We start from the raw sequence: 17,296 nt of genomic DNA, 5'->3' as shown, positions 1-17,296 counted from the left end.
ATTTCTAAATTAACAATTAACCTCCAATGGAGTTGGATCAATTACAGTAGGCTAATTCAGTTCAATTACTCCGTGCAAAAAATATCATATTACATTTAAAATTACAACAAAGAAATGCTCAAATATATGGACACATTACACAGAGCGAAGCAGTCCTTACCCTTGACGCTACCGCTACCCTCAAAAAAAAAAATTCGAGTTTCGCGTAGCAAGAATCAAACCAGACAGCTAGTTTTCTCATGGATAATATAATACAGCGAAATATCAGATTTCATACAAAATTTAGAAATAAAGAAAGTAATAGCCTTCTAGAAAAAAATTCCATTTTCAACCACTGGAAATTTTAGAGCATTTGGTCCGGTAATCGAAGAGAAAAGCGACTTTTCAATAAACTATGTTCAAGAACAACGACCCAAAATACCCAAACTTTTGGTCCAAACGATCATTGTGTCCAATAATATTTTGGTTCTTATTTTCAGTTTAGCTTTTGGCCAAAATAGGGATATATGGAACGACGGAAGTTTTTGACAAAGTCCAACCACTCATTTCTAGGCAAAGAGGTGAATTGTGTCACTTTAAAGGTTGCAAGTCATTGGCGGACCGCACATATTTTTAGAAATTTGAAAACCGAACAAATGATACTTTTTATAATAAAAATCAAGCAGTCATACATCTCTCGAATAGAATATAGATTTATTGCCTCATTGCATTGCATCTCAAAAAATTCCATTTGAATGAATATTTTCGGAGCCATTGAACCCTTTTCACTTAACATCAACTTTTCTGCGTTTTGTTTCCATTTGTCCATTTATATTTAAAAGCTCATACGAGTAATTGTGGATTATATACTTGTTGGGTCATAATATAATTTAGTCTACACGTGTCTCACAATAAACTCTGTTGCTTAAAAAATATAATCGTCAAAACAGCTGTTTTGTTACTATAATTCAGCGGATCGTCGCGGACCGGATGGCCGTATGTTGCCGCCCCTTGGCCTAAATAATAAATGCAAATGGTCAACTCTTCTTCCGCCATTTTCGCCGGGTTTTACTCGAAATGCTGAAAAAAAATACTCGTGTTCGCTAAACTCGATTCAGCAGATAAATGAACTGCAGCTCGCGAAGTTGCAGCAAGTACATCTATCTCCATTAACGTAACATTAGAGACAAACACTACGTGATGGAAAGTAAACGGCATAGAAAGGTAAATGAATTTGTTGATTTATATACACAGCATTTAAATTAAGAAACAATAAAACATTTATAATAAATGAAATATATATGTAAAATATTCAATCATATTTTAGGTATGTTTAACGCAATTCTGTTGGCAACTCGCCACGACGAACCCATTGGGAACCGCTACATTACAGATTACACCGCTTTTCTTTATCAATTTTACCCGTTCATTTTTTGGTGTTCCGCGAAGCGAGATAAAAAGTGTAGTGTTCCGTGGCCGTAAAAGCTGATTCGCAAATGTTCAACATCTTAAATGACATTCTGTTTAAAACCTATTGTTGCCATTGCTTGCTTGAAAAGTTTTCCATCTTTTCAAACTTTGCCGTTGTCAATGGAACCATACAATCAATATAATAATTTTTCAACATAAAATTATATAAATTGACTTTTTTGAATTGTTGAAGTAGCACGCAATAAAAAATTAAAAAAATTTGAGAAAAAGCTGATGAGTTTTGGAATCCAGCTCTTTTACAAATAGATTCAGATTCGGATATTGTATTCCAAGTCTTCATTCGCTTTCTACACTAAAACATTTCACGTGTATATACGGTACTGTCAGATACTTATGAAATCTAATAATTACTATCTAATAATTTATCATAAAATTATGTAAGAGATACTTGTTTTGATATGATATCACATATCTTTTGCGATTTTCTATAATCTGATATGTAGTTTTGTATAAGAGAGACAAGGTGAAAGATTAGAAACTCATTTTCAAATAATTGATATACAAAACCGAAGAAATATTTTGGTTACTGTTTTCTGTCACTAAAATTCAAAAAAAAGTTCATAAATTAACATTTTATCGTATAATTACCAAAACGATAATTTTAAAATTTGGAGATTCGTGCAATGAATGATCAAAAAATTGGAAAAAGCTGAGAAATTGTGAATTGCAGCTCTTTTGCAAATGTTTCAAATATTCTTTGACATTGTGTGATGTTAATGGATGTATTGGCCCATACTTGACCAATTGCCAATTCGTTATTGGAAGGCAAATTTATATTTTTAGTTATCTCAATTCATATCACCGTATATTGAATAATGTTTACTGAATAAATATTCCACCTATTCATCCTTTACCGTTGTCAACTAATCTTGACAAAACGATATCATATTTTGGTTTTAAAATGCTCTCAACATACATTCCAAAAAAAAATATTTCAAAATTTTATCATACAAATTAAATATATTATTTTTAAATATGTTTAGCGTACCGGCAGTCTATGAAATAATTATCCAAGTTCAGAATATCTTCCAATATGATCTGACGTCAAGTTTCCTCTCAATATTCACTTCAATTTATACTATTTTGTTCTATTTATTAATTAACAATCTCAACCCAATACTCAAACAAAACGACAAGCATACAATAAAGCGACAAGTACCAGGCCGCACAATGCAAGAAAACAGAATATACACAATAAAAACACTTTGAACAGTACTGATGATAGCTAATTTCCTTGACAACAACCAAAAATACGACGCTAAAATAACTGCAATGGCACTGTATTAAAACAATAATATCGGCCTACTGTCTAGCATAGAAACCTCCAACAAATCCCCATCCTGCAGTCACAAAACCCTAAACAAACATCCCTGATAACCCACAGCACACGCCAACAAGACACAAATAAAACAACAGATCGACAGTGTCACAACGTCCCCAGTGTCCCCAATGCCAGAACACCAAATATGGAAACAATATCACATGACATCATTTAACAGATAAAACAAGAGTCGTCACATATGGAACCAGCGCCATATAAAAATAGAAAATTTAAAATGAGCTAAAAAACTAAGAACTTCAGCTCTTTCTCAAATGATTATTTTTCAACATACAATTATATAAGTTGACCCTTTTTAATTTTTGAAGTAGCGCGTAATGAAATATCAACAAATTAGAGAAAAAGATGATGAGTTGTGGAATCCAGCTCTTTCGCAAATGTTCCAAGTTTTTATTGGCATTCTACTATAAAACATTTTGCGTTGAACATTTTATGTTGAAAAATTGTCAAATTGATTGTATGATTCCACTGACAACGGTAAAGTATGAAAAGATGGAATACATTACAGCACGCAATGGCAACGACCACAGGTTTACATTTGCGCTTTTCCCCAAATTTTTCGATCATTCATTGCACGCATCTCTAAATTGTAAAGTTATTGTTTTGTTAATTATGCGATAAAATGTTAATTTGTGAGCTTTTCAAAATTTTAGTGACAGTAAACAGTAACCAAACTATATTTTTGTTTCCGATTTTTCATTGCGCGCTACTTCAACAATTCAAAAAAGTCAATTTTGATAATTTTTTGTTGAAAAATTATCATATTGATTGTATGATTTTACCGACAACGATAAAGTATGAAAATATGGAATAAATTACAGCACGCAATGGCAACGACTACAGGTTTTAAACAGAATGCCATTGAAGATGTGGAACATTTGCGCTTTTTTTCAAATTTTTCAAATTTTCATTGAACCCTACTTCAGTAAATGAAAAAGTTTTATATAGTTTAAAGATAATAATCGCGAGCTAACAAAAACTTTACTTTTTTGTCCTGATTAGTTGACAAAGTTAAAGTTTGAATATATGAATTCTTTCAATACATGTAATGCCAATGAAGATATGGACAATTTGAGAAAGAGGTTCTTAATTTTTTAGCTCTTTTCAAATTTTGCGATTTCTCATTGGGCGCTTGTTCAATATTTAAAAAATAATATATTGAATTTTATGATGAAAGATTAAAATATTGTTGATGATAATATATATTGAGAGCATAGTGATACTAATATATAATTTTGTATTGTCACGAATAGTTGACAATGGTATAGAATTAATATGTGGAATATTTATTCAATAAATGATGATATAAATTGAGATAACAAAAAATATAATTTTGCCCTCCAATAACGAATTGGCATTGGTCAAGTATGTGCTAATGCAACTTTTAACATCATACAATATCAATGAATAATTGTAACATTTGCGAAAGAGCTGCAATTCACAATTTCTCAGCTTTTCCCAATTTTTTCGATCATTCATTGCACGCATCTCCAAATTTCAAAAATATTAATTATGCGATAAAATGTTAATTTATGAACTTTTTGAAATTTTAGTGACAGTAAACAGTAACCAAACTATATTTTCCTTTTGCATATCCTTTATTTAAAAACTGAGTTTCTAATTCTTTGCTCTTGTCTCTCTAACCTACAGAACTACATATCATTTTATAAAAATCGTGAAGTTTTGTGTCACCATATCAAAACAATTATCTCTTACATAATTTTATGATAACTTATTAGATATTAATTATTAGATTTGATAGGTTTCTGACAGTAACGTATATAAACGTAAAAGGTTTTACGGTGGAATGCCAATGAAGACTTGGAACATTTGCGAAAGAGCTGGATTCCACAACTTATCAGCTTTTTCTCAAATTTTTCGATTTTTCATTGCGCGCTTTTTCAACAATTCAAACAAGTCAATATATATAATTTTTTGTTGAAAAATTGATTGGATGGTTCTATTGACAACGGTAAAGTATGAAAAGATGAAATATATTATAGCACGCAATGGCAACGACCATAGGTTTTTAACAGAATGTCATTGAAGATGTGGAACATTTGCGAAACAGCTGGATTTCACACATATCAGCTTTTTCTCAAATTTTTCAATTTTTCATTGAATCCTACTTCAATAAATGATAACACATGTTTTATACAATTTAAAAATAATATGCAACATTAAACATCATAAATTGTCAATGCATATTTGGAACATTTGCGAAAGAGCTGCAATTCACAATATCTCAGCTTTTCCTAAATTTTTCGATCATTCATTGCACGCATCTCCAAATTTAAAATCAATAATTTGTTAATTATGCGATAAAATGTTAATTTATGAATTTTTTTCAAATCTTAGTGACAGTAAACAGTAACCCAAACTTTTTTTTGTTTGATTTGCATATCAATTATTTAAAAATGAGTTTCTAATTCTTTCTCCTTAAGTCTCTAACTTACAAAACTACATATCAGTTTGATCAAAAATTGTTAAAGTTTTGTGATATCATATCAAAACAATTATCTCTTACATAATTTTATGATAACTTATTGGATATTAATTATTAAATTTGATAGGTATCTGACAGTAACGTATAGAAACGTAAAAGAGTTTACGGTGGAATGCCAATGAAGACTTGGAACATTTGCGAAAGAGCTGGATTCCACAACTTATTATCTTTTTCTCAAATTTTTCGATTTTTCATTGCGCGCTACTTCAACAATTCAAACAAGTCAATATCAATAATTTTATATTGAAAAATTATCAGATTGATTGTATGGTTTTATTGACAACGGTAAAGGAATATATTACAGCACGAAATGGCAACGACCATAGGTTTTTAACAGAATGTCATTGAAGATGTGGAACATTTGCGAAACAGCTGGATTTCACACATATCAGCTTTTCTCAAATTTTTCGATTTTTCATTGAACCCTACTCAAATGAAAACAAATGTTTTATACAATTTAAAGATAATATGCAACCTTAAACATCATAAATTGTCAATGAATATTTGGGACATTGGCGAAAGAGCTGCAATTCGCAATATTTCAGCTTTTCCCAAATTTTTCGATCGTTCATTGCACGGATCTCCAAATTTTGAAATCATTGTTTTGTTAATTATGCGATAAAATGTTAATTTATGAATTTTTTTTTAAATTTTAGTGATCAGCTTTTATATCATATCAGCTTTTTCTCAAATTTTTCGATTTTTCATTGTACCGTTTTTCAATAAATGAAAACACATGTTTTATACAATTTAAAGATAATATGCAACCTTAAACATCATAAATTGTCAATGAATATTTGGGACATTGGCGAAAGAGCTGCAATTCACAATATCTCAGCCTTTCCCGAATTTTTCGATTATTCATTGCACGCATCTCCAAATTTTAAAATCATTGTTTAAATTATCTCTCATATAATTTTATGATAACTAATTAGATAGTAATTATAAGACTTGATAGGTAACTGAAAGTAAGGTATATAAACTTGAAATGTTTTACAGTAGAATGCCAATGAAGACTTGGAACATTTGCGGAAGAGCTGGATTCCACAACTTATCAGCTTTTTCTCAAATTTTTCAATTTTTCATTGGGCGCTACTTCAACAACTCAAACAAGTCAATATATATAATTTTTTGTTGAAAAATTATCAGATTGATTGTATGGTTCTATTGACAACGGTAAAGTATGAAAAGATGGAATATATTAGAGCACGCAAAGGCAACGACCATAGATTTTTAACAGAATGTCATTGATGATGTGGAACATTTGCGAAACATCTGGATTTCACACATATCAGTTTTTTCTCAAGTTTTTCGGTTTTTCAATGAACCCTACTTCAATAAATGAAAAGATATGTTTTGTACAATTTGAGAATAATATACAACCTTTAACATCATAAATTGTCAATGAATATTCGCAACATTTGCGAAAGAAAGATCTGCAATTCACAATCTCTCAGCTTTCCCGAATTTTTCGATCATTCATTGCACGCATCTCCAAAATTAAAATCATTAATTTGTTAATTATGCGATTAAATGTTAATTTATGAATTTTTTTAAAATTTTAGTGACAGTAAACAGTAACCCAAACTTTTTCTCGTTTGATTTGCATATCAATTATTTAAAAATGAGTTTCTAATTCTTTCTCCTTAATAACTCTCTAACTTACAAAACTACATATCAGTTTGATCAAAAATCGTGAAAGTTTTGTGATATCATATCAAAACAATTATATCTTATATAATTTTATGATAACTTATTAGATATTAATTATTAGATTTGATAGGTTTCTGACAGTAACGTATATAAACGTAAAAGGTTTTACGGTGGAATGACAATGAAGACTTGGAACATTTGCGGAAGAGCTGGATTCCACAACTTATCAGCTTTTTCTCAAACATTTCGATTTTTCATTGCGCGCTACTTTAACAACTCAAACAAGTCAATATATATAATTTTATATTGAAAAATTATCAGATTGATTGTATGGTTCTATTGTCAACGGTCAAGTATGAAAAGATGGAATATATTACAGCACGCAATGGCAACGACTATAGATTTTCAACAGAATGTCATTGAAGATGTGGAACATTTGCGAGACAGCTGCATTTCACACATATCAGCTTTTTCTCAAATTTTTCGATTTTTCATTGAACCCTACTTCAATAAATGAAAACACATGTTTTATACAATTTAAAGATATTATGCAACCTTAAACATCATAAACTGTCAATGAATATTTGGAACATTTGCGAAAGAGCTGCAATTCACAATATCTCAGCATTTCCCGAATTTTTCAATCATTCATTGCACGCATCTCCAAATTTTAATATCATTGTTTTGTTAATTATGCGATAAAATGTTAATTTATGAATTGTTTTAAAATTATTAGATAACCTATTATATATTAATTATTAGGTTTGATAGGTATCATCAACATCATAAATTGTCAATGAATATTTGGAACATTTTCGAAAAGGTTGCAATCCACAATATCTCAGCTTTTCCCGAATTTTTCGATCATTCATTGCACGCATCTTCAAATTTAAAATCATTGTTTTGTTAATTAAGCGATAAAATGTTAATTTATGAATATTTTCTAATTTTTAGTGACAGTTAACAGTAATCCAAATTTTTTTGTTTGATTTGCATATAAATTATTTAAAAATGGGGTTCTAATTCTTTCCCCTTATCTCTCTAACTTAAATAACTACATATCAGTTTGATCAAATATCGTATTTTGAAAAAGTTTTGTGATATCATATCAAAACAATTATCTGTCACATAATTTTATGATAACTTATTAGATAGTAATGATTAGATTTGATAGGTATCTGACAGTAACGTATATAAACGTAAAAGGTTTTACGGTGCAATGCCAATGAAGACTTGGAACATTTGCGAAAGAGCTGGATTCCACATCTTATCAGCTTTTTCTCAAATTTTTCGATTTTTCATTGCGCGCTACTTTACCAACTCAAACAAGTCAATATATATAATTTTTTGTTGAAAAATTATCAGATTGATTGTATGGCTCTATTGACAACGGTAAAGTAAGAAAAGATGGAATATAATAGAGCACGCAATGACAACGACCATAGGTTTTTAACAGAATGTCATTGAAGATGTGGAACATTTGCGAAAGATCTGCAATTCACAATATCTCAGCTTTCCCGATTTTTTCGATCATTCATTGCACGCATCTCCAAAATTAAAATCATTAATTTGTTAATTATGCGATAAAATGGTAATTTATAAATTTTTTTAAAATTTTAGTGACAGTAAACAGTAACCCAAACATTTTCTTGCTTGATTTGCATATCAATTATTTAAAAATGAGTTTCTAATTCTTTCTCTAAAACTACATATCAGTTTGATCAAATATCGTGAAAGTTTTGTGATATCATATCAAAACAATTATCTCTTACATAATTTTATGATAACTTATTAGATATTAAATATTAGATTTGATAGGTTTTCGACAGTAACGTATATAAACGTAAAAGGTTTTGCGGTGGAATGCCAATGAAGACTTGGAACATTTGCGAAAGAGCTGGATTCCACAACTTATCAGCTTTTTCCCATATTTTTCGATTTTTCATTGCGCGCTACTTCAGCAATTCAAACAAGTCAATATAAATAATTTTATATTGAAAAATTATCAGATTGATTGTATGGTTCTATTGACAACGGTAAAGTATGAAAAGATGGAATATATTAGAGCACGCAATGGCAACGACCATAGGTTTTTAACAGAATGTCATTGAAGATGTGGAACATTTGCTAAACAGCTGGATTTCACACATATCAGCTTTTTCTCAAGTTTTTCGGTTTTTCAATGAACCCTACTTCAATAAATGAAAAGATATGTTTTGTACAATTTGAGAATAATATACAACCTTTAACATCATAAATTGTCAATGAATATTTGGAACATTTGCGAAAGATCTGCAATTCACAATCTCTCAGCTTTCCCAAATTTTTCGATCATTCATTGCACGCATCTCCAAAATTAAAATCATTAATTTGTTAAAAATGCGATAAAATGTTAATTTATGAATTTTTTTAAAATTTTAGTGACAGTAAACAGTAACCCAAACTTTTTTTTGTTTGATTTGCATATTAATTATTTAAAAATGAGTTTCTAATTCTTTCTCTTTAACTCTCTAACTTACAAAACTACATATCAGTTTGATCAAAAATCGTGAAAGTTTTGTGATATCATATCAAAACAATTATCTCTTACATAATTTTATGATAACTTATTAGATATTAATTATTAGATTTGATAGGTTTCTGACAGTAACGTATATAAACGTAAAAGGTTTTACGGTGGAATGCCAATGAAGATTTGGAACATTTGCGAAAGAGCTGTTTCCACAACTTATCAGCTTTTTCTCAAATTTTTCGATTTTTCTTGCGCGCTACTTCAACAATTCAAACAAGTCAATATCAATAATTTTATATTGAAAAATTATCAGATTGATGGTATGGTTCTATTGACAACGGTAAAGTATGAAAGGATGGAATATATTACAGCACGTAATGGCTACGACCATAGGTTTTTAACAGAATGTCATTGAAGATGTGGAACATTTGTGAAACTGCTGGATTTCACACATAACAGCTTTTTCTCAAATTTTTCGATTTTTCATTGAGCCCTACTTCAATAAATGAAAACACATGTTTTATACAGTTTAAAGATAATATGCAAACTTAAACATCATAAATTGTCAATGAATATTTGGAACATTTGCGAAAGAGCTGCAATTCACAATATCTCAGCTTTTCCCAAATTTTTCGATCATTCACTGCACGCATCTTCAAATTTTAAAATCATTGTTTTGTTATTTATGCGATAAAATGTTAATTTATGAATTTTTTTAAAATTTTAGTGATCAGCTTTTATATCATATCAGCTTTTTATCAAATTTTTCGATTTTTTATTGAACCCTTCTTCAATAAATGAAAACACATGTTTTATACAATTTAAAGATAATATGCAACCTTTAACATCATAAATTGTCAATGAATATTTGGAACATTTGCGAAATAGCTGCAATTCACAATATCTCAGCCTTTCCCAAATTTTTCGATCATTCATTGCACGCATCTCCAAATTTTAAAATCATTGTTTAAATTATCTCTCATATAATTTTATGATTACTAATTAGATAGTAATGATAAGATTTGATAGGTAACTGAAAGTAAGGTATATACACTTGAAATGTTTTACAGTAGAATGCCAATGAAGACTTGGAACATTTGGGAAGTGCTGGATTCCACAACTTATCAGCTATTTCTCAAATTTTTCAATTTTTCATTGCGCGCTACTTCAACAATCCAAATAAGTCAATATATATAATTTTATATTGAAAAATTATCAGATTGATTGTATGGTTCTATTGTCAACGGTCAAGTATGAAAAGATGAAATATATTACAGCACGCAATGGCAACGACTATAGATTTTTAACAGAATGTCATAGAAGATGTGGAACATTTGCGAAACAGCTGGATTTCACACATATCAGCTTTTTCTCAAATTTTTCGATTTTTCATTGAACCCTACTTCAATAAATGAAAACACATGTTTTACACAATTTAAAGATATTATGCAACCTTAAACATCATAAACTGTCAATGAATATTTGGAACATTTGCGAAAGAGCTGCAATTTACAATATCTCAGCATTTCCCGAATTTTTCAATCATTCATTGCACGCATCTCCAAATTTTAATATCATTGTTTTGTTAATTATGCGATAAAATGTTAATTTATGAATTGTTTTAAAATTATTAGATAACCTATTATATACTAATTATTAGGTTTGATAGGTATCTGACAGTAACGTATAAAAACGTAAAAGATTTAACGGTGGAATGCCAAGGAAAACTTGGAACATTTGCGAAACAGCTGGATTTCACACATATCAGCTTTTTCTCAAATTTTTCGATTTTTCATTGAACCCTACTTCAATGAATGAAAACACATGTTTTATACAATTTAAATATAATATGCAACCTTCAACATCATAAATTGTCAATGAATATTTGGAACATTTTCGAAAAGGTTGCAATCCACAATATCTCAGCTTTTCCCGAATTTTTCGATCATTCATTGCACGCATCTTCAAATTTAAAATCATTGTTTTGTTAATTATGCGATAAAATGTTAATTTATGAATTTTTTCTAATTTTTAGTGACAGTTAACAGTAATCCAAACTTTTTTGTTTGATTTGCATATCAATTATTTAAAAATGGGGTTCTAATTCTTTCCCCTTATCTCTCAAACGTAAATAACTACATATCAGTTTGATCAAAAATCGTGTTTTGAAAAAGTTTTGTGATATCATATCAAAACAATTATCTGTCACATAATTTTATGATAACTTATTAGATAGTAATGATTAGATTTGATAGGTATCTGACAGTAACGTATATAAACGTAAAAGGTTTTACGGTGCAATGCCAATGAAGACTTGGAACATTTGCGAAAGAGCTGGATTCCACATCTTATCAGCTTTTTCTCAAATTTTTCGATTTTTCATTGCGCGCTACTTTACCAACTCAAACAAGTCAATATATATAATTTTTTGTTGAAAAATTATCAGATTGATTGTATGGTTCTATTGACAACGGTAATGTAAGAAAAGATGGAATATATTAGAGCACGCAATGGCAACGACCACAGGTTTTTAACAGAATGTCATTGAAGATGTGGAACATTTGCGAAAGATCTGCAATTCACAATATCTCAGCTTTCCCGAATTTTTCGATCATTCATTGCACGCATCTCCAAAATTAAAATCATTAATTTGTTAATTATGCGATAAAATGTTAATTTATAAATTTTTTTAAAATTTTAGTGACAGTAAACAGTAACCCAAACATTTTTTTGCTTGATTTGCATATCAATTATTTAAAAATGAGTTTCTAATTCTTTCTCTAAAACTACATATCAGTTTGATCAAATATCGTGAAAGTTTTGTGATATCATATCAAAACAATTATCTCTTACATAATTTTATGATAACTTATTAGATATTAATTATTAGATTTGATAGGTTTCTCACAGTAACGTATATAAACGTAAAAGGTTTTACGGTGGAATGACAATGAAGATTTCGAACATTTGCGGAAGCGCTGTTTCCACAACTTTTCGATTTTTCATTGCGCGCTACTTTAACAACTCAAACAGGTCAATATATATAATTTTTTGTTGAAAAATTATCAGATTGATTGTATGGTTCTATTGACAACGGTAAAGTAGGAAAAGATGGAATATATTAGAGCACGCAATGGCAACGACCATAGGTTTTTAACAGAATGTCATTGAAGATGTGGAACATTTGCGAAACAGCTGGATTTCACACATATCAGCTTTTTCTAAAGTTTTTCGGTTTTTCAATGAACCCTACTTCAATAAATGAAAAGATATGTTTTGTACAATTTGAGAATAATATACAACCTTTAACATCATAAATTGTCAATGAATATTCGGAACATTTGCGAAAGATCTGCAATTCACAATCTCTCAGCTTTCCCGAATTTTTCGATCATTCATTGCAAGCATCTCCAAAATTAAAATCATTAATTTGTTAATTATGCGATAAAATGTTAATTTATGAATTTTTTTAAAATTTTATTGACAGTAAACAGTAACCCAAACTTTTTTTCGTTTGATTTGCATATCAATTATTTAAAAATGAGTTTCTAATTCTTTCTCCTTAACTCTCTAACTTACAAAACTACATATCAGTTTGATTAAAAATCGTGAAAGTTTTGTGATATCATATCAAAACAATTATATCTTATATAATTTTATGATAACTTATTAGATATTAATTATTAGATTTGATAGGTTTCTGACAGTAACGTATATAAACGTAAAAGGTTTTACGGTGGAATGCCAATGAAGACTTGGAACATTTGCGGAAGAGCTGGATTCCACAACTTATCAGCTTTTTCTCAAACATTTCGATTTTTCATTGCGCGCTACTTTAACAACTCAAACAAGTCAATATATATAATTTTATATTGAAAAATTATCAGATTGATTGTATGGTTCTATTGTCAACGGTCAAGTATGAAAAGATGGAATATATTACAGCACGCAATGGCAACGACTATAGATTTTCAACAGAATGTCATTGAAGATGTGGAACATTTGCGAGACAGCTGCATTTCACACATATCAGCTTTTTCTCAAATTTTTCGATTTTTCATTGAACCCTACTTCAATAAATGAAAACACATGTTTTATACAATTTAAAGATATTATGCAACCTTAAACATCATAAACTGTCAATGAATATTTGGAACATTTGCGAAAGAGCTGCAATTCACAATATCTCAGCATTTCCCGAATTTTTCAATCATTCATTGCACGCATCTCCAAATTTTAATATCATTGTTTTGTTAATTATGCGATAAAATGTTAATTTATGAATTGTTTTAAAATTATTAGATAACCTATTATATATTAATTATTAGGTTTGATAGGTATCATCAACATCATAAATTGTCAATGAATATTTGGAACATTTTCGAAAAGGTTGCAATCCACAATATCTCAGCTTTTCCCGAATTTTTCGATCATTCATTGCACGCATCTTCAAATTTAAAATCATTGTTTTGTTAATTAAGCGATAAAATGTTAATTTATGAATTTTTTCTAATTTTTAGTGACAGTTAACAGTAATCCAAATTTTTTTGTTTGATTTGCATATCAATTATTTAAAAATGGGTTTCTAATTATTTCCCCTTATCTCTCTAACTTAAATAACTACATATCAGTTTGATCAAAAATCGTATTTTGAAAAAGTTTTGTGATATCATATCAAAACAATTATCTGTCACATAATTTTATGATAACTTATTAGATAGTAATGATTAGATTTGATAGGTATCTGACAGTAACGTATATAAACGTAAAAGGTTTTACGGTGCAATGCCGATGAAGACTTGGAACAGTTGCGAAAGAGCTGGATTCCACATCTTATCAGCTTTTTCTCAAATTTTTCGATTTTTCATTGCGCGCTACTTTACCAACTCAAACAAGTCAATATATATAATTTTTTGTTGAAAAATTATCAGATTGATTGTATGGCTCTATTGACAACGGTAAAGTAAGAAAAGATGGAATATAATAGAGCACGCAATGACAACGACCATAGGTTTTTAACAGAATGTCATTGAAGATGTGGAACATTTGCGAAAGATCTGCAATTCACAATATCTCAGCTTTCCCGATTTTTTCGATCATTCATTGCACGCATCTCCAAAATTAAAATCATTAATTTGTTAATTATGCGATAAAATGGTAATTTATAAATTTTTTTAAAATTTTAGTGACAGTAAACAGTAACCCAAACATTTTCTTGCTTGATTTGCATATCAATTATTTAAAAATGAGTTTCTAATTCTTTCTCTAAAACTACATATCAGTTTGATCAAATATCGTGAAAGTTTTGTGATATCATATCAAAACAATTATCTCTTACATAATTTTATGATAACTTATTAGATATTAATTATTAGATTTGATAGGTTTCTGACAGTAACGTATATAAACGTAAAAGGTTTTGCGGTGGAATGCCAATGAAGACTTGGAACATTTGCGAAAGAGCTGGATTCCACAACTTATCAGCTTTTTCCCATATTTTTCGATTTTTCATTGCGCGCTACTTCAGCAATTCAAACAAGTCAATATAAATAATTTTATATTGAAAAATTATCAGATTGAATGTATGGTTCTATTGACAACGGTAAAGTAGGAAAAGATGGAATATATTAGAGCACGCAATGGCAACGACCATAGGTTTTTAACAGAATGTCATTGAAGATGTGGAACATTTGCTAAACAGCTGGATTTCACACATATCAGCTTTTTCTCAAGTTTTTCGGTTTTTCAATGAACCCTACTTCAATAAATGAAAAGATATGTTTTGTACAATTTGAGAATAATATACAACCTTTAACATCATAAATTGTCAATGAATATTTGGAACATTTGCGAAAGATCTGCAATTCACAATCTCTCAGCTTTCCCAAATTTTTCGATCATTCATTGCACGCATCTCCAAAATTAAAATCATTAATTTGTTAAAAATGCGATAAAAAGTTAATTTATGAATTTTTTTAAAATTTTAGTGACAGTAAACAGTAACCCAAACTTTTTTTTGTTTGATTTGCATATCAATTATTTAAAAATGAGTTTCTAATTCTTTCTCCTTAACTCTCTAACTTACAAAACTACATATCAGTTTGATCAAAAATCGTGAAAGTTTTGTGATATCATATCAAAACAATTATCTCTTACATAGTTTTATGATAACTTATTAGATATTAATTATTAGATTTGATAGGTTTCTGACAGTAACGTATATAAACGTAAAAGGTTTTACGGTGAAATGCCAATGAAGATTTGGAACATTTGCGAAAGAGCTGTTTCCACAACTTATCAGCTTTTTCTCAAATTTTTCGATTTTTCATTGCGCGCTCCATCAACAATTCAAACAAGTCAATATAAATAATTTTATATTGAAAAATTATCAGATTGATGGTATGGTTCTATTGACAACGGTAAAGTATGAAAGGATGGAATATATTACAGCACGCAATGGCTACGACCATAGGTTTTTAACAGAATGTCATTGAAGATGTGGAACATTTGTGAAACAGCTGGATTTCACACATATCAGCTTTTTCTCAAATTTTTCGATTTTTCATTGAACCCTACTTCAATAAATGAAAACACATGTTTTATACAATTTAAAGATAATATGCAAACTTAAATCATAAATTGTCAATGAATATTTGGAACATTTGCGAAAGAGCTGCAATACACAATATCTCAGCTTTTCCCAAATTTTTCGATCATTCACTGCACGCATCTCCAAATTTTAAAATCATTGTTTTGTTATTTATGCAATAAAATGTTAATTTATGAATTTTTTTTAAAATTTCAGTGATCAGCTTTTATATCATATCAGCTTTTTATCAAATTTTTCGATTTTTCATTGAACCCTTCTTCAATAAATGAAAACACATGTTTTATACAATTTGAAGATAATATGCAACCTTTAACATCATAAATTGTCAATGAATATTTGGAACATTTGCGAAATAGCTGCAATTCACAATATCTCAGCCTTTCCCAAATTTTTCTATCATTCATTGCACGCATCTCCAAATTTTAAAATCATTGTTTAAATTATCTCTCATATAATTTTATGATTACTAATTAGATAGTAATGATAAGATTTGATAGGTAACTGAAAGTAAGGTATATAAACTTGAACTGTTTTACAGTAGAATGCCAATGAAGACTTGGAACATTTGCGAAGTGCTGGATTCCACAACTTATCAGCTATTTCTCAAATTTTTCAATTTTTCATTGCGCGCTACTTCAAACAATCCAAACAAGTCAATATATATAATTTTATATTGAAAAATTATCAGATTGATTGTATGGTTCTATTGTCAACGGTCAAGTATGAAAAGATGGAATATATTACAGCACGCAATGGCAACGACTATAGATTTTTAACAGAATGTCATTGAAGATGTGGAACATTTGCGAAACAGCTGGATTTCACACATATCAGCTTTTCTCAAATTTTTCGGTTTTTCAATGAACCCTACTTCAATAAATGAAAAGATATGTTTTGTACAATTTGAGAATAATATACAACCTTTAACATCATAAATTGTCAATGAATATTTGGAACATTTGCGAAAGATCTGCAATTCACAATCTCTCAGCTTTCCCAAATTTTTCGATCATTCATTGCACGCATCTCCAAAATTAAAATCATTAATTTGTTAAAAATGCGATAAAATGTTAATTTATGAATTTTTTTAAAATTTTAGTGACAGTAAACAGTAACCCAAACTTTTTTTTGTTTGATTTGCATATCAATTATTTAAAAATGAGTTTCTAATTTTTTCTCCTTAACTCTCTAACTTACAAAACTACA

The sequence above is a fragment of the Styela clava genome, chromosome 13 (genome assembly GCF_964204865.1).
Source record: "Styela clava chromosome 13, kaStyClav1.hap1.2, whole genome shotgun sequence".
NCBI lineage: Eukaryota > Metazoa > Chordata > Ascidiacea > Stolidobranchia > Styelidae > Styela > Styela clava.
This window is presented reverse-complemented; position numbering follows the sequence as displayed.